This window comes from Salvelinus alpinus, chromosome 2, assembly GCF_045679555.1.
Source record: "Salvelinus alpinus chromosome 2, SLU_Salpinus.1, whole genome shotgun sequence".
Taxonomy (NCBI): Eukaryota; Metazoa; Chordata; class Actinopteri; order Salmoniformes; family Salmonidae; genus Salvelinus; species Salvelinus alpinus.
This window is the reverse complement of record NC_092087.1, coordinates 87,100,287-87,120,262: the sequence shown is the minus strand read 5'-3', so window position 1 is coordinate 87,120,262 and position 19,976 is coordinate 87,100,287. Positions and strand designations below refer to the sequence as shown.

At 46.1% G+C, this 19,976-nt stretch overlaps 2 protein-coding genes and 1 long non-coding RNA gene across 4 annotated transcripts in view; 1 reads left to right on the top strand and 2 right to left on the bottom strand.

Annotated features, from left to right (window-relative positions):
- Positions 1-19,976, top strand: part of LOC139568076 (uncharacterized) — a 245,886-nt gene that overhangs the window by 101,416 nt on the left and 124,494 nt on the right. The gene's annotated exons all lie outside the window — the stretch shown is intronic.
- Positions 1-19,976, bottom strand: part of LOC139568064 (B-cell receptor CD22-like) — a 114,269-nt gene that overhangs the window by 48,990 nt on the left and 45,303 nt on the right. The gene's annotated exons all lie outside the window — the stretch shown is intronic.
- The window catches only part of LOC139551878 (titin-like), a 45,114-nt gene that overhangs the window by 16,204 nt on the left and 8,934 nt on the right, over positions 1-19,976 (bottom strand). The gene's annotated exons all lie outside the window — the stretch shown is intronic.

Genomic DNA, 19,976 nt, shown 5'->3' with positions numbered 1-19,976 from the left:
TGACGAGAGGATTTCAGTTTCCTGTTTTGGATTACCATTGATTATATCCAGGAGAATCATTATTTGTTTAATACTGGAATAAAGACTCTGTTACTATTACGTCGCTTTTGGGTCCTCATTCATCAGCATAACAGAAGAATCCGACCAAGATGGACCCAGCGACTATGGATTCTCTCAACACTGCCGTCGAGTTCCAGGGAGCAATGCTCGGCAGACACGAGCAGGAATTGTTTGCTGCTCGTCATGCCGTTGAGACCCTGGCCGCTCAGGTCTCCGATCTCTCTGGACAGTTTCAGAGTCTTCGTCTCGTGCCACCAGCTACTTCCTGGTCTTCCGAGTCTCCGGAACCTAGGGTTAATAACCCACCATGTTACTCTGGGCAGCCCACTGAGTGTCGCTCCTTTCTCACCCAGTGTGATATTGTGTTCTCTCTCCAGCCCAACACGTACTCAAGAGAGAGAGCTCGGATCGCTTACGTCATATCACTCCTTACTGGTCGGGCTCGGGAGTGGGGCACAGCTATCTGGGAGGCAAGGGCTGAGTGTTCTAACGATTATCAGAACTTTAAAGAGGAGATGATACGGGTTTTTGATCGTTCAGTTTTTGGGAAGGAGGCTTCCAGGGCCCTGGCTTCCCTATGTCAAGGTGATCGATCCATAACGGATTACTCTATAGAGTTTCGCACTCTTGCTGCCTCCAGTGACTGGAACGAGCCGGCGTTGCTCGCTCGTTTTCTGGAGGGACTTCACGCTGAGGTTAAGGATGAGATTCTCTCCCGGGAGGTTCCTTCCAGCGTGGACTCTTTGATTGCACTCGCCATCCGCATAGAACGACGGATAGATCTTCGTCATCGAGCTCGTGGAAGAGAGCTCGCGTTAACGGTGCTTCCCCTCTACTCAGGAGGAACCTGGTGATTTGACAGGAGTGCCGGAGGAATATCATGATCTGCGCACGGTCTTCAGTCGGTCCAGAGCCAGCTCCCTTCCTCCTCACCGGTCGTATGATTGTTGTATTGATCTCCTTCCGGGGACCACTCCCCCTCGGGGTAGACTATACTCTCTGTCGGCTCCCGAACGTAAGGCTCTCGAGGATTATCTGTCTGTTTCTCTCGACGCCGGTACCGTGGTGCCTTCTTCCTCTCCCGCCGGAGCGGGATTTTTCTTTGTTAAGAAGAAGGACGGTACTCTGCGCCCCTGCGTGGATTATCGAGGGCTGAATGACATAACGGTTAAGAATCGTTATCCGCTTCCCCTTATGTCGTCAGCCTTCGAGATTTTGCAGGGAGCCAGGTGCTTTACTAAGTTGGACCTTCGTAACGCTTACCATCTCGTACGCATCAGAGAGGGGGACGAGTGGAAAACGGCGTTTAACACTCCGTTAGGGCATTTTGAATACCGGGTTCTGCCGTTCGGTCTCGCTAATGCTCCAGCTGTCTTTCAGGCATTAGTTAATGATGTACTGAGAGACATGCTGAACATTTTTGTTTTCGTTTACCTTGACGATATCCTGATTTTTTCACCGTCACTCGAGATTCATGTTCAGCACGTTCGACGTGTACTCCAGCGCCTTTTAGAGAATTGTCTCTACGTGAAGGCTGAGAAGTGCGCCTTTCATGTCTCCTCTGTCACTTTTCTCGGTTCTGTTATTTCCGCTGAAGGCATTCAGATGGATCCCGCTAAGGTCCAGGCTGTCAGCGATTGGCCCGTCCCTAAGTCACGTGTCGAGTTGCAGCGCTTTCTCGGTTTCGCTAATTTCTATCGGCGTTTCATTCGTAATTTCGGTCAAGTGGCTGCCCCTCTCACAGCTCTGACTTCTGTCAAGACTTGCTTTAAGTGGTCCGGTTCCGCCCAGGGAGCTTTTGATCTCCTCAAGAAGCGTTTTACATCCGCCCCTATCCTTGTTACTCCTGACGTCACTAAACAATTCATTGTCGAGGTTGACGCTTCAGAGGTGGGCGTGGGAGCCATTCTGTCTCAGCGCTTCCAGTCTGACGATAAGGTCCATCCTTGCGCTTACTTTTCTCATCGCCTGTCGCCATCGGAACGCAACTATGATGTGGGTAACCGCGAACTGCTCGCCATCCGCTTAGCCATAGGCGAATGGCGACAGTGGTTGGAGGGGGCGACCGTCCCTTTTGTCGTTTGGACTGACCATAAGAACCTTGAGTACATCCGTTCGGCCAAACGACTTAATGCACGTCAAGCTCGTTGGGCGTTGTTTTTCGCTCGTTTCGAGTTCGTGATTTCCTATCGTCCGGGAAATAAGAACACCAAGCCTGATGCCTTATCCCGTCTCTTTAGTTCTTCTGTGGCTTCTACCGACCCCGAGGGGATTCTCCCTGAAGGGCGTGTTGTCGGGTTGACTGTCTGGGGAATTGAGAGACAGGTAAAGCAAGCACTCACTCACACTGCGTCGCCGCGCGCTTGTCCTAGTAACCTTCTGTTCGTTCCTGTCTCTACTCGTCTGGCTGTTCTTCAGTGGGCTCACTCTGCCAAGTTAGCTGGCCACCCCGGCGTTCGGGGTACGCTTGCTTCTATTCGCCAGCGGTTTTGGTGGCCTACTCAGGAGCGGGACACGCGTCGTTTCGTGGCTGCTTGTTCGGACTGCGCGCAGACTAAGTCAGGTAACTCTCCTCCTGCCGGTCGTCTCAGACCGCTTCCCATTCCTTCTCGACCATGGTCTCACATCGCCTTAGACTTTATTACCGGTCTGCCTTCGTCTGCGGGGAAGACTGTGATTCTTACGGTTATCGATAGGTTCTCTAAGGCGGCACATTTCATTCCCCTCGCTAAGCTTCCTTCCGCTAAGGAGACGGCACAAATCATCATTGAGAATGTGTTCAGAATTCATGGCCTCCCGTTAGACGCCGTTTCAGACAGAGGTCCGCAATTCACGTCACAGTTTTGGAGGGAGTTCTGTCGTTTGATTGGTGCTTCCGTCAGTCTCTCTTCCGGGTTTCATCCCCAGTCTAACGGTCAAGCAGAAAGGGCCAATCAGTCGATTGGTCGCATTTTACGCAGCCTTTCGTTTCGAAACCCTGCGTCTTGGGCAGAACAGCTCCCCTGGGCTGAGTACGCTCACAACTCGCTTCCTTCGTCTGCTACCGGGCTGTCCCCGTTTCAGAGTAGTCTTGGCTACCAGCCTCCTCTGTTTTCGTCCCAGCTCGCCGAGTCCAGCGTTCCCTCCGCTCAGGCTTTTGTCCAACGTTGTGAGCGCACCTGGAGGAGGGTCAGGTCTGCACTTTGCCGTTACAGGGCGCAGACTGTGAGAGCCGCCAATAAACGTAGGATTAAGAGTCCTAGGTATTGTCGCGGTCAGAGAGTGTGGCTTTCCACTCGTAACCTTCCCCTTACGACAGCTTCTCGCAAGTTGACTCCGCGGTTCATTGGTCCGTTCCGTGTCTCTCAGGTCGTCAATCCTGTCGCTGTGCGACTGCTTCTTCCGCAACATCTTCGTCGCGTCCACCCTGTCTTCCATGTCTCCTGTGTCAAGCCTTTTCTTCGCGCCCCCGTTCGTCTTCCCTCCCCCCCCCCCCGTCCATGTCGAGGGCGCTCCTATTTACAAGGTACGGAAGATCATGGACATGCGTTCTCGGGGACGTGGTCACCAGTACTTAGTGGATTGGGAGGGTTACGGTCCTGAGGAGAGGAGTTGGGTTCCATCTCGGGACGTGCTGGACCGTTCGTTGATTGATGATTTCCTTCGTTGCCGCCAGGGTTCCTCCTCGAGTGCGCCAGGAGGCGCTCGGTGAGTGGGGGGGTACTGTCATGTTTTGTCTTTGATCATGTCTTGTCCCTGTGCTTCCCTCTGCTGGTCTTATTAGGTTCTTTCTCTTTCTCTCTCTCTATCGTTCCGTTCCTGCTCCCAGCTGTTTCTCATTCTCCCTACGACCTCATTTACTCTTTCACACCTGTCCCCTGTTTTGCCCTCTGATTAGTGTCCCTATTTCTTCCTCTGTTTTCCGCTCCTGTCCTTGTCGGATTCTTGTTTGATGTTTGCTGTTCCTGTGTCCTTGTTTCGCCCTGTCGTGTTCTTTGCCTTCTTCAGATGCTGCGTGTGAGCAGGTGTCTATGTCAGCTACGGCCAGTGCCTTCCCGAAGCGACCTGCAGTCTGTGGTCGCGTCTCCAGGCGTTCCTCTCTATTGACGAGAGGATTTCAGTTTCCTGTTTTGGATTACCATTGATTATATCCAGGAGAATCATTATTTGTTTAATACTGGAATAAAGACTCTGTTACTATTACGTCGCTTTTGGGTCCTCATTCATCAGCATAACATCTACACTAAATACGTTTCTCTGGGTGTGTTGTTACAGCTTCCAGTTTATTCTCTGTTAGTCAGCACCTCTACACTAAATACGTTTCTCTGGGTGTGTTGTTATAGCTTCCAGTTTATTCTCCGTTAGTCAGCACCTCTACACTAAATACGTTTCTCTGGGTGTGTTGTTATAGCTTCCAGTTTATTCTCCGTTAGTCAGCACCTCTACACTAAATACGTTTCTCTGGGTGTGTTGTTATAGCTTCCAGTTTATTCTCCGTTAGTCAGCACCTCTACACTAAATACGTTTCTCTGGGTGTGTTGTTATAGCTTCCAGTTTATTCTCCGTTAGTCAGCACCTCTACACTAAATACGTTTCTCTGGGTGTGTTTGTTCTGAAGCTGTTTTATTCTCAGAACCCCAAATATAGGAGGATAAATGTTCAAACCTCTACGGTCCGTCAAGCTGTACAGCAGCCTAAAGACTGACCATCAGGTTCAATATACTGTAGCTTCTACCCGAAAGCTGTGAGGCTAAACAACAAGTGACTCACAAACACGCACACACGCGCACAAGCACAAGCGCACCAACAAACAAACAAACAAACAAACAAACAAACAAACACACACACACACACACACACACACACACACACACACACACACACACACACACACACACACACACACACACACACACACACACACACACACACACACACACACACACACACACACACACACACACACACACACACACCATCTGTAGTGAAGGCCAATAAGGCCCATAAAGTCTGTATACAAGTCTAGAGAGCTGGTTGTTATGGATGTAGAAAGTTAAAACACACATCCTACACAGTATAGATGTCAACCCTACTACCTATCAGTCTGGTCCTGAAGGGCCCTCAGATAAATCAACTGTGTCACACATTTTAAATACTTTATTTGAATCCACCAATCAAATGTAACATTTTAAAGGTCCCTGAATGCATGACACTTAAGAGTACAGAAAACACCTCCTTCTCCAAACAGCTGGACTGCCCATGATAGCTGCCTATCAGGCCCGCAAATTGGAGGCCACACACTGCAAGCCTGTGAGAGTGGCCGAGACTGACGAATATCAGCTCCACCAGCTAGCACCTCCACCCAGGCTGTCAAGCACCACGAGGGGCTGGTAATTAAGCAGATTCTCTGTAAAGGCCTGCTCCATGTAGCCGTCAAATGAGCAGCGCACTTCCAAATTAGCACCCCCCCCCTGCCCCCCCCCCCTCAACAAATATCTGGCAGAAGCTGTTTAGAAGCCACTTGGACCTAGACTTGGCGCTCCGGTACCGCTTGCCATGCGGCAGCAGAGAGAACAGTCTATGTTGTCTGGAGTCTTTGACAATTATTAGGGCCTTCCTCTGACACCGTCTGGTATAGAGGTCCTGAATGGAAGGAAGCTTGGCCCCAGTGATGTACTGGGCCGTACGCACTAACCTCTGTAGTGCCTTGCGGTCAGAGGCTGAGCAGTTGCCATACCAGGCAGTGATGCATCCAGTCAGGATGCTGTCGATGGTGCAGCTGTAGAACCTTTTGAGGATCTGAGAACCCATGCCAAATCTTTTCAGTCTCCTGAGGGGGAATGGGTTTTGTCATGCCCTCTTCACGACTGTATTGGTGTGCTTGGACGATGTTAGTTTGTTGGTGATGTGGACACCAAGGAACTTGAAGCTCTCAACCTGCTCCACTACAGCCCCGTTCCTCATTTTCCTGTAGTCCTCAATCATCTCCATTGTCTTGATCATGTTGAGGGAGAGGTTGTTGTCCTGGTACCACACGGCCAAGTCTCTGAACTCCTCCCTATATGCTGTCTCGTCGTTGTTGGTGATCAGGCCTACCGCTGTTGTGTCATCGGCAAACGTAATGATGGTGTTGGACTCGTGCCTGGCCATGCAGTCATGAACAGGGAGTACACTGAGCTGTAGTCAATGAATAGCATTCTCACATAGGTGTTCCTTTTGTCCAGGTCTGAAAGGGCAGTGTGGAGTGCAATAGAGATTGCATCATCTGTGGATCTGTTGGGGCGGTATGCAAATTGGAGTGGGTCTAGGGTTTCTGGGATAATGGGATAATGGTGTTGATGTGAGCCATGACCAGCCCTTCAAAGTACTTCATGGATACAGATGTGAGTGCATCGGTAGTCATTTAGGCAGGTTACCTTAGTGTTCTTGGGCACAGGGACTATGGTGCTCTGGATGAAACATGTTGGTATTTCAGACTCAAACAGGGAGAGGTAGAAAATGTCAGTAAAGAAACTTGCCAGTTGGTCAGCGCATGCTTGGAGTACACGTCCTGGTAATCCGTCTTGCCCTGCTGCCTTGTGAATGTTGACCTGATTAAAGGTCTTACTCACATCGGCCGTGGAGAGCATGATGACACAGTCATCCGGAGCAGCTGATGCTCTCATGCATGTTTCAATGTTACTAGCCCCGAAGCAAGCATAGAAATAGTTAACTTTTTTAGGATAGGGGGCAGCATTCGGAATTTTGGATGAAAAGCGTGCCCAAAGTAAACTGCCTGCTACTCAGGCCCAGAGGCTAGGATATGTACAGTGGGGAGAACAAGTATTTGATACACTGACAATTTTGCAGGTTTTCCTACTTACAAAGCATGTAGAGGTCTGTAATTTTTATCATAGGTACACTTCAACTGTGAGAGACGGAATCTAAAACAAAAATCCAGAAAATCACATTGTATGATTTTTAAGTAATTAATTTGCATTTTATTGCATGACATAAGTATTTGATACATCAGAAAAGCAGAACTGAATATTTGGTACAGAAACCTTAGTTTGCAATTACAGAGATCATACGTTTCCTGTAGTTCTTGACCAGGTTTGCACACACTGCAGCAGGGATTTTGGCCCACTCCTCCATACAGACCTTCTCCAGATCCTTCAGGTTTCGGGGCTGTCGCTGGGCAATACGGACTTTCGGCTCCCTCCAAAGATTTTCTATTGGGTTCAGGTCTGGAGACTGGCTAGGCCACTCCAGGACCTTGAGATGCTTCTTACGGAGCCACTCCTTAGTTGCCCTGGCTGTGTGTTTCGGGTCGTTGTCATGCTGGAAGACCCAGCCACGACCCATCTTCAATGCTCTTACTGAGGGAAGGAGGTTGTTGGTCAAGATCTCGCGATACATGGCCCCATCCATCCTCCCCTCAATACGGTGCAGTCGTCCTGTCCCCTTTGCAGAAAAGCATCCCCAAAGAATGATGTTTCCACCTCCATGCTTCACGGTTGGGATGGTGTTCTTGGGGTTGTACTCATCCTTCTATTCCTCCAAACACGGCGAGTGGAGTTTAGAGCAAAAAGCTCTATTTTTGTCTCATCAGACCACATGACCTTCTCCCATTCCTCCTCTGGATCATCCAGATGGTCATTGGCAAACTTCAGACGGGCCTGGACATGCGCTGGCTTGAGCAGGGGGACCTTGCGTGCGCTGCAGGATTTTAATCCATGACGGCGTAGTGTGTTACTAATGGTTTTCTTTGAGACTGTGGTCCCAGCTCTCTTCAGGTCATTGACCAGGTCCTGCCGTGTAGTTCTGGGCTGATCCCTCACATTCCTCATGATCATTGATGCCCCACGAGGTGAGATCTTGCATGGAGCCCCAGACCGAGGGTGATTGACCGTCATCTTGAACTTCTTCCATTTTCTAATAATTGTGCCAACAGTTGTTGCCTTCTCACCAAGCTGCTTGGCTATTGTCCTGTAGCCCATCCCAGCCTTGTACAGGTCTACAATTTATCCCTGATGTCCTTACACAGCTCTCTGGTCTTGGCCATTGTGGAGAGGTTGGAGTCTGTTTGATTGAGTGTGTGGACAGGTGTCTTTTATACAGGTAACGAGTTCAAACAGGTGCAGTTAATACAGGTAATGAGTGGAGAACAGGAGGGCTTCTTAAAGAAAAACTAACAGGTCTGTGAGAGCCGGAATTCTTACTGGTTGGTAGGTGATCAAATACTTATGTCATGCAATAAAATGCAAATTAATTACTTAAAAATCATACAATGTGATTTTCTGGATTTTTGTTTTAGATTCCGTCTCTCACAGTTGAAGTGTACCTATGATAAAAATGACAGACCTCTACATGCTTTGTAAGTAGGAAAACCTGCAAAATCGGCAGTGTATCAAATACTTGTTCTCCCCACTGTATGTAATTGGTTGATTTGGATAGAAAACACTCAAATCTGTTAAAATAACGTCTGTGAATATAACAGAACTGATATGGCAGGCAAAAACAAAACAAACATTTATTGTGTAACATGGAGTCTTGTGAGTGCACCGATATGAAGATCATCAAAGGTAAGTGATACATTTTATTGCTATTTCCGACTTTCGTGACTAATCTACTTGGCTGGAAATGTTGGTATGGTTTTGTGCGCTGGGCGCTGTCCTCAGACAATCGCATGGTTTGCTCTCGCCATAAAGCCTTTTTGAAATCTGACACAGCGTCTGGATTAACAAGAAGTTAAAACCTGTTGAGGACAGGGAGTGCTGTTTTCACTTTTGGAGAAAATCGTATGATATTTAAACGGCCTCGTACTCAATTCTTGCTCGTACAATATGCATATTATTATTACTATTGGATAGAAAACAGTCTCTAGTTTCTAAAAGCGTTTGAATTATTTCTCTAAGTGAAACAGAACTCTTTTTACAGACCATTTCCTATCCGGAAGTGAGATTTCCAAAAGCGAAGTCTCTCTTCAAGACCTTGTCTATAAAAGGGCATGTCACTTATGACTGTAGAAACACATCATACGCCTTCCCCTGGGTGTCATGCGGAAGTGAGAGCAGAAATGACTTGATTATCTCGTCCTGGGATTGAACACAACCTCTTGGAGTGACAGGAGCGCCATTTATTTTTTTTCCTGGGCGCGAAGTTGGACCTGGGCTCGGCTCCTGGAAAGCCCTCGTTAAAGGTGAATATGTTCTCCGGCTTCGATTTTATTTGATACATGTCACAATATCATCCTAAAGTATGTTTTTTCAATATAGTTTAATTATATTATTGAAATTTATTCTGGACTTTAGAGGTGATGCGTCGCAAGAATTGGTTCAAGAATGAGAGGTTAGCACCGCACTGCCAGTGTGCTTGCTAATTCAAGAGGGAAATCGTTCGTTCTGGATCCAAATAAAGTCGGTTCTGAACAAAGGACCCCTTGGAGAACATTCTGATGGAAGATCAACAAAGATAAGGACCCAATTTGGGATGCTTTTTCATATATCTGTCGAACTGTGCTATCGCTACTGTTTGACTAGAATCAATGCTGCTGTGTGCTAGCTATTGTAGTAAGCTAATATAACGATATATTGTGTTTTCGCTGTAAAACACTTAAAAAAATCGGAAATATTGGCTATATTCACAAGATATTTGTCTTTCATTAGCTATCCACCATATATTTGTCTGAAATGTTTTATGATGAGTAATTAGGTAGTTGACGTTGGTGTCTGTATTTACTCTGGCTACTCCCATGCTATTTCTGACTGTAGCTATGATGGTAGCTATGATGGTAGCAGTAATGTAAAACTGATTTATAGCTAAAATATGCACATTTTTCGAACAAAACATAGATTTATTGTGTAACATGTTATAGGACTGTCATCTGAGGTAGTTTTTTCTAGGTTATTTAGGTTGGTTCTAGGTTAGTTAGGTTGGCTTGTGCATGCTACCTGCATGCTACCGTTGCTGTGAAAAACTGTCTGTCTGTCTTTTGTATTTGGTGGTGAGCTAACATAAATATATGTACGTTTCTCTGGGTGTGTTGTTATAGCTTCCAGTTTATTCTCCGTTAGTCAGCACCTCTACACTAAATACGTTTCTCTGGGTGTGTTTGTTCTGAAGCTGTTTTATTCTCAGAACCCCAAATATAGGAGGATAAATGTTCAAACCTCTACGGTCCGTCAAGCTGTACAGCAGCCTAAAGACTGACCATCAGGTTCAATATACTGTAGCTTCTACCCGAAAGCTGTGAGGCTAAACAACAAGTGACTCACAAACACGCACACACGCGCACAAGCACAAGCGCACCAACAAACAAACAAACAAACAAACAAACAAACAAACAAACAAACAAACAAACAAACACACACACACACACACACACACACACACACACACACACACACACACACACACACACACACACACACACACACACACACACACACACACACACACACACACACACACACACACACACACACACACACACACACACACACACACACACACCATCTGTAGTGAAGGCCAATAAGGCCCATAAAGTCTGTATACAAGTCTAGAGAGCTGGTTGTTATGGATGTAGAAAGTTAAAACACACATCCTACACAGTATAGATGTCAACCCTACTACCTATCAGTCTGGTCCTGAAGGGCCCTCAGATAAATCAACTGTGTCACACATTTTAAATACTTTATTTGAATCCACCAATCAAATGTAACATTTTAAAGGTCCCTGAATGCATGACACTTAAGAGTACAGAAAACACCTCCTTCTCCAAACAGCTGGACTGCCCATGATAGCTGCCTATCAGGCCCGCAAATTGGAGGCCACACACTGCAAGCCTGTGAGAGTGGCCGAGACTGACGAATATCAGCTCCACCAGCTAGCACCTCCACCCAGGCTGTCAAGCACCACGAGGGGCTGGTAATTAAGCAGATTCTCTGTAAAGGCCTGCTCCATGTAGCCGTCAAATGAGCAGCGCACTTCCAAATTAGCACCCCCCCCCTGCCCCCCCCCCCTCAACAAATATCTGGCAGAAGCTGTTTAGAAGCCACTTGGACCTAGACTTGGCGCTCCGGTACCGCTTGCCATGCGGCAGCAGAGAGAACAGTCTATGTTGTCTGGAGTCTTTGACAATTATTAGGGCCTTCCTCTGACACCGTCTGGTATAGAGGTCCTGAATGGAAGGAAGCTTGGCCCCAGTGATGTACTGGGCCGTACGCACTAACCTCTGTAGTGCCTTGCGGTCAGAGGCTGAGCAGTTGCCATACCAGGCAGTGATGCATCCAGTCAGGATGCTGTCGATGGTGCAGCTGTAGAACCTTTTGAGGATCTGAGAACCCATGCCAAATCTTTTCAGTCTCCTGAGGGGGAATGGGTTTTGTCATGCCCTCTTCACGACTGTATTGGTGTGCTTGGACGATGTTAGTTTGTTGGTGATGTGGACACCAAGGAACTTGAAGCTCTCAACCTGCTCCACTACAGCCCCGTTCCTCATTTTCCTGTAGTCCTCAATCATCTCCATTGTCTTGATCATGTTGAGGGAGAGGTTGTTGTCCTGGTACCACACGGCCAAGTCTCTGAACTCCTCCCTATATGCTGTCTCGTCGTTGTTGGTGATCAGGCCTACCGCTGTTGTGTCATCGGCAAACGTAATGATGGTGTTGGACTCGTGCCTGGCCATGCAGTCATGAACAGGGAGTACACTGAGCTGTAGTCAATGAATAGCATTCTCACATAGGTGTTCCTTTTGTCCAGGTCTGAAAGGGCAGTGTGGAGTGCAATAGAGATTGCATCATCTGTGGATCTGTTGGGGCGGTATGCAAATTGGAGTGGGTCTAGGGTTTCTGGGATAATGGGATAATGGTGTTGATGTGAGCCATGACCAGCCCTTCAAAGTACTTCATGGATACAGATGTGAGTGCATCGGTAGTCATTTAGGCAGGTTACCTTAGTGTTCTTGGGCACAGGGACTATGGTGCTCTGGATGAAACATGTTGGTATTTCAGACTCAAACAGGGAGAGGTAGAAAATGTCAGTAAGACACTTGCCAGTTGGTCAGCGCATGCTTGGAGTACACGTCCTGGTAATCCGTCTTGCCCTGCTGCCTTGTGAATGTTGACCTGATTAAAGGTCTTACTCACATCGGCCGTGGAGAGCATGATGACACAGTCATCCGGAGCAGCTGATGCTCTCATGCATGTTTCAATGTTACTAGCCCCGAAGCAAGCATAGAAATAGTTAACTTTTTTAGGATAGGGGGCAGCATTCGGAATTTTGGATGAAAAGCGTGCCCAAAGTAAACTGCCTGCTACTCAGGCCCAGAGGCTAGGATATGTACAGTGGGGAGAACAAGTATTTGATACACTGACAATTTTGCAGGTTTTCCTACTTACAAAGCATGTAGAGGTCTGTAATTTTTATCATAGGTACACTTCAACTGTGAGAGACGGAATCTAAAACAAAAATCCAGAAAATCACATTGTATGATTTTTAAGTAATTAATTTGCATTTTATTGCATGACATAAGTATTTGATACATCAGAAAAGCAGAACTGAATATTTGGTACAGAAACCTTAGTTTGCAATTACAGAGATCATACGTTTCCTGTAGTTCTTGACCAGGTTTGCACACACTGCAGCAGGGATTTTGGCCCACTCCTCCATACAGACCTTCTCCAGATCCTTCAGGTTTCGGGGCTGTCGCTGGGCAATACGGACTTTCGGCTCCCTCCAAAGATTTTCTATTGGGTTCAGGTCTGGAGACTGGCTAGGCCACTCCAGGACCTTGAGATGCTTCTTACGGAGCCACTCCTTAGTTGCCCTGGCTGTGTGTTTCGGGTCGTTGTCATGCTGGAAGACCCAGCCACGACCCATCTTCAATGCTCTTACTGAGGGAAGGAGGTTGTTGGTCAAGATCTCGCGATACATGGCCCCATCCATCCTCCCCTCAATACGGTGCAGTCGTCCTGTCCCCTTTGCAGAAAAGCATCCCCAAAGAATGATGTTTCCACCTCCATGCTTCACGGTTGGGATGGTGTTCTTGGGGTTGTACTCATCCTTCTATTCCTCCAAACACGGCGAGTGGAGTTTAGAGCAAAAAGCTCTATTTTTGTCTCATCAGACCACATGACCTTCTCCCATTCCTCCTCTGGATCATCCAGATGGTCATTGGCAAACTTCAGACGGGCCTGGACATGCGCTGGCTTGAGCAGGGGGACCTTGCGTGCGCTGCAGGATTTTAATCCATGACGGCGTAGTGTGTTACTAATGGTTTTCTTTGAGACTGTGGTCCCAGCTCTCTTCAGGTCATTGACCAGGTCCTGCCGTGTAGTTCTGGGCTGATCCCTCACATTCCTCATGATCATTGATGCCCCACGAGGTGAGATCTTGCATGGAGCCCCAGACCGAGGGTGATTGACCGTCATCTTGAACTTCTTCCATTTTCTAATAATTGTGCCAACAGTTGTTGCCTTCTCACCAAGCTGCTTGGCTATTGTCCTGTAGCCCATCCCAGCCTTGTACAGGTCTACAATTTATCCCTGATGTCCTTACACAGCTCTCTGGTCTTGGCCATTGTGGAGAGGTTGGAGTCTGTTTGATTGAGTGTGTGGACAGGTGTCTTTTATACAGGTAACGAGTTCAAACAGGTGCAGTTAATACAGGTAATGAGTGGAGAACAGGAGGGCTTCTTAAAGAAAAACTAACAGGTCTGTGAGAGCCGGAATTCTTACTGGTTGGTAGGTGATCAAATACTTATGTCATGCAATAAAATGCAAATTAATTACTTAAAAATCATACAATGTGATTTTCTGGATTTTTGTTTTAGATTCCGTCTCTCACAGTTGAAGTGTACCTATGATAAAAATGACAGACCTCTACATGCTTTGTAAGTAGGAAAACCTGCAAAATCGGCAGTGTATCAAATACTTGTTCTCCCCACTGTATGTAATTGGTTGATTTGGATAGAAAACACTCAAATCTGTTAAAATAACGTCTGTGAATATAACAGAACTGATATGGCAGGCAAAAACAAAACAAACATTTATTGTGTAACATGGAGTCTTGTGAGTGCACCGATATGAAGATCATCAAAGGTAAGTGATACATTTTATTGCTATTTCCGACTTTCGTGACTAATCTACTTGGCTGGAAATGTTGGTATGGTTTTGTGCGCTGGGCGCTGTCCTCAGACAATCGCATGGTTTGCTCTCGCCATAAAGCCTTTTTGAAATCTGACACAGCGTCTGGATTAACAAGAAGTTAAAACCTGTTGAGGACAGGGAGTGCTGTTTTCACTTTTGGAGAAAATCGTATGATATTTAAACGGCCTCGTACTCAATTCTTGCTCGTACAATATGCATATTATTATTACTATTGGATAGAAAACAGTCTCTAGTTTCTAAAAGCGTTTGAATTATTTCTCTAAGTGAAACAGAACTCTTTTTACAGACCATTTCCTATCCGGAAGTGAGATTTCCAAAAGCGAAGTCTCTCTTCAAGACCTTGTCTATAAAAGGGCATGTCACTTATGACTGTAGAAACACATCATACGCCTTCCCCTGGGTGTCATGCGGAAGTGAGAGCAGAAATGACTTGATTATCTCGTCCTGGGATTGAACACAACCTCTTGGAGTGACAGGAGCGCCATTTATTTTTTTTCCTGGGCGCGAAGTTGGACCTGGGCTCGGCTCCTGGAAAGCCCTCGTTAAAGGTGAATATGTTCTCCGGCTTCGATTTTATTTGATACATGTCACAATATCATCCTAAAGTATGTTTTTTCAATATAGTTTAATTATATTATTGAAATTTATTCTGGACTTTAGAGGTGATGCGTCGCAAGAATTGGTTCAAGAATGAGAGGTTAGCACCGCACTGCCAGTGTGCTTGCTAATTCAAGAGGGAAATCGTTCGTTCTGGATCCAAATAAAGTCGGTTCTGAACAAAGGACCCCTTGGAGAACATTCTGATGGAAGATCAACAAAGATAAGGACCCAATTTGGGATGCTTTTTCATATATCTGTCGAACTGTGCTATCGCTACTGTTTGACTAGAATCAATGCTGCTGTGTGCTAGCTATTGTAGTAAGCTAATATAACGATATATTGTGTTTTCGCTGTAAAACACTTAAAAAAATCGGAAATATTGGCTATATTCACAAGATATTTGTCTTTCATTAGCTATCCACCATATATTTGTCTGAAATGTTTTATGATGAGTAATTAGGTAGTTGACGTTGGTGTCTGTATTTACTCTGGCTACTCCCATGCTATTTCTGACTGTAGCTATGATGGTAGCTATGATGGTAGCAGTAATGTAAAACTGATTTATAGCTAAAATATGCACATTTTTCGAACAAAACATAGATTTATTGTGTAACATGTTATAGGACTGTCATCTGAGGTAGTTTTTTCTAGGTTATTTAGGTTGGTTCTAGGTTAGTTAGGTTGGCTTGTGCATGCTACCTGCATGCTACCGTTGCTGTGAAAAACTGTCTGTCTGTCTTTTGTATTTGGTGGTGAGCTAACATAAATATATGTGGTGTTTTCTCTGTAAAACATTTTAAAAATCGGACATGTTGGCTGAATTCACAAGATGTTTATCTTTCTAATGCTGTATTGGACTTGTTAATGTGTGAAAGTTAAATATTTCAATATTTTATTTTTTTAATTTGCCGCTCTTCCTTTTCAGTGGAATGTGGGAGGAGTTCCGCTAGCGGAACTCCTGGCCTAGACAGGTTAAGCTTTATTTTGAATTTGGCGGTCTGCAATTTCACCGGATGTTGGCCAGGTGTCCCGCTAGCGGCACGCCTTTCCATAACAGGTTTTATGCTTGTCTGGTAGGTTCGTCTCACTGGGCAGCTCTCGGCTCTGCTTCACTTTGTAGTCTGTAATAGTCTGCAAGCCTTGCCGTTGTAGTACGATTCGATCTTAGTCCTGTATTGATGCTTTGCCTGTTTGATGGTTTGTCAGAGGGCATAGCAGGATTTCTTATAAGCTTCCGGATTAGAGTCCCGCTCCTTGAAAGCGACAGCTCTACCCTTTAGCTCAGTGCGGATCTTGCCTGTAATTCATGGCAGCTGGTTGGGGTATGTACGTACTGTCACTGTGGGGACGACGTCATCGATGCACTTATTGATGAAGCCCTCCTTTCGACAAATCTGACCACGACTCCATTTTGTTGCTCCCAGCAAATAGACAGAAACTAAAACAGGAAACGCCCTTGCTCAGGTCTGTTCAACGCTGGTCCGACCAATCTGATTCCACGCTTCAAGATTGCTTCGATCACGTGGACTGGGATATGTTCCGGATAGCGTCGAACAACAACATTGATGTAAACGCTGATTCGGTGAGCGAGTTAATTAGCAAGTGCATCGGTGATGTTGTACCCACAGCATCTATTAAAACATTCCCCAACCAGAAACCGTGGATTGATGGCAGTATTTGCGCAAAACTGAAAGCACGGACCACTGCTTTTAATCAGGGCAAGGCGACGGGAAACATGACCGAATACAAACAGTGTAGCTATTCCCTCCGCAAGGCAATTAAACAAGCTATGCGTCAGTACAACGACTCAGACAAGAGAGGTATGTGGCAGGGTCTACAGTCAATTACGGACTACAAAAAGAAAATCCAGCCCCGTTGCTGACCCCGATGTCTTGCTCCCAGACAAAATAACAACTTTTTTGCTCACTTTGAGGACAATACAGTGCCACCGACATGGCCCGCTGCCAAAACCTGCGGGCTCTCCTTCACCGCAGCCAAAGTGAGTAAAACATGTAAACGTGTTAACCCTCGCAAGGCTGCCGGCCCAGACGGCATCCCTAGCCACATCCTCAGAGCATGCGCAGACCAGCTGGCTGGTGTGTTTACGGACATATTCAATCAATCCCTATCCCAGTCTGCTGTTCCCACATGCTTCAAGAGGGCCACCATTGTTCCTGTTCCCAAGAAAGCTAAGGTAACATAGCTAAACGACTATCGCCCCGTAGCACTCACTTCCGTCATCATGAATTGCTTTGAGAGACTAGTCAAGGACCATATCACCTCCACCTTACCTGACACCCTAGAACCACTCCAATTTGCTTACCTCCCCAATAGGTCCACAGACGACGCAATCGCAATCGCACTGCCCTGACCCATCTGGACAAGAGGAATACCTACAGTGGGGAGAACAAGTATTTGATACACTGCCGATTTTGCAGGTTTTCCTACTTACAAAGCATGTAGAGGTCTGTAATTTTTATCATAGGTACACTTCAACTGTGAGAGACGGAATCTAAAACAAAAATCCAGAAAATCACATTGTATGATTTTTAAATAATTACTTTGCATTTTATTGCATGACATAAGTATTTGATCACTTACCAACCAGTAAGAATTCCGGCTCTCACAGACCTGTTAGTTTTTCTTTAAGAAGCCCTCCTGTTCTCCACTCATTACCTGTATTAACTGCACCTGTTTGAACTCGTTACCTGTATAAAAGACACCTGTCCACACACTCAATCAAACAGATTCCAACCTCTCCACAATGGCCAAGACCAGAGAGCTGTGTAAGGACATCAGGGATAAAATTGTAGACCTGCACAAGGCTGGGATGGGCTACAGGACAATAGGCAAGCAGCTTGGTGAGAAGGAAACAACTGTTGGCGCAATTATTAGAAAATGGAAGAAGTTCAAGATGACGGTCAATCACCCTCGGTCTGGGGCTCCATGCAAGATTTCACCTCGTGGGGCATCAATGATCATGAGGAAGGTGAGGGATCAGCCCAGAACTACACGGCAGGACCTGGTCAATGACCTGAAGAGAGCTGGGACCACAGTCTCAAAGAAAACCATTAGTAACACACTACGCCGTCATGGATTAAAATCCTGCAGCGCACGCAAGGTCCCCCTGCTTAAGCCAGTGCATGTCCAGGCCTGTCTGAAGTTTGCCAATGACCATCTGGATGATCCAGAGGAGGAATGGGAGAAGGTCATGTGGTCTGATGAGACAAAAATAGAGCTTTTTGGTCTAACTCCACTCGCCGTGTTTGGAGGAAGAAGAAGTATGAGTACAACCCCAAGAACACCATCCCAACCGTGAAGCATGGAGGTGGAAACATCATTCTTTGGGGATGCTTTTCTGCAAAGGGGACAGGACGACTGCACCGTATTGAGGGGAGGATGGATGGGGCCATGTATCGCGAGATCTTGGCCAACAACCTCCTTCCCTCAGTAAGAGCATTGAAGATGGGTCGTGGCTGGGTCTTCCAGCATGACAACGACACGAAGCACACAGCCATGGCAACTAAGGAGTGGCTCCGTAAGAAGCATCTCAAGGTCCTGGAGTGGCCTAGCCAGTCTCCAGACCTGAACCCAATAGAAAATCTTTGGAGGGAGCTGAAAGTCCGTATTGCCCAGCGACAGCCCCGAAACCTGAAGGATCTGGAGAAGATCTGTAGGGAGGAGTGGGCCAAAATCCCTGCTGCAGTGTGTGCAAACCTAGTCAAGAACTACAGGAAACGTATGATCTCTGTAATTGCAAACAAAGGTTTCTGTACCAAATATTAAGTTCTGCTTTTCTGATGTATCAAATACTTATGTCATGCAATAAAATGCAAATTAATTACTTAAAAATCATACAATGTGATTTTCTGGATTTTTGTTTTAGATTCCGTCTCTCATAGTTGAAGTGTACCTATGATAAAAATTACAGACCTCTACATGCTTTGTAAGTAGGAAAACCTGCAAAATCGGCAGTGTATCAAATACTTGTTCTCCCCACTGTATGTAGACCCTGGGTCTCGACCCCGCCCTGTGCAACTGGGTCCTGGACTTTCTGACTGGCCGCCCCCCATGTGGTGAGGGTAGGAAACAACATCTCCACCCCGCTGATCCTCAACACTGGGGCCCCACAAGGGTGGTTTCTCAGCCCTCTCCTGTACTCCCTTTCACCCATGATTGCTTCATCAAGTTTGCAGATGACACTACATTGGTACGCTTGATTACCAATAACGATGAGGGAGGTGAGGGCCCTCGGAGTGTGGTGTCAGGAAAATAACCTCATACTCAAAGTCAACAAAACAAAGGAGATGATCGTGGACTTCTGGAAACAGCAGAGGGAGCACCACCCTATCCACATCGACGGGACTGTAGTGGAGAAAGTGGAAAGATTTAACTTCTCTAAGGTAGGGGGCAGCATTTGGAATTTTGGATGAAAAGCATGCCCAAATTAAACTGCCTACTACTCGGGCCCAGAAGATATGACATGCATATAACTGGTAGATTTCTATAGAAAACACTCTAAAGTTTGCAAAATTCTTAAAATAGTTTCTGTGAATAAAACAGAACTGATTTGGCAGGCGAAAACCTGAGAAAAATCCATTCAGGAAGTCGTTCTTTTTTGGTTTTGTAGTTTTCTATTCAATGCCAATACAGTATCCTATGACTTAGGACTCAAGTTGCAGTTTCTATGCCTTCTACTAGATGTCAACAGTCTTTAGAAATTGTTTCAGGCTTGTATTCTGAAAAATGAAGAAGTAAGAGCAGTCTGATTGAGTGGCCCTGCCGTGTCACAGAGCTTTTTCCTGCGCAAGACCGAGAGAGTGCGTTTCTTGTTTACCTTTTAAATTGACGACGTTATTGTCCGGTTTAAATATTATCGATTATTTAGGCTAAAAACAACCTGAGGTTTGAATAGGAACATTGTTTGACATGTTTCTATGAACTTTACTAATACAATTTGGATTTTTTTGTCTTCCTGTTTTGACTGCGTTTGAGCCTGTGGATTACTGAAGAAAATGCGGGAACATAACTGCGGTTTTTGGGTTTAAAGAGACTTTATCGAACAAAAGGAACATTTATTGAGTAAATGAATGTCTGCTGACTGCAACCATATGAAGATCATCAAAGGTAAGGGATTCATTTTATCTCTATTTCTAAATTGTGTAACTGTTCTACCTGGCTGGCTAC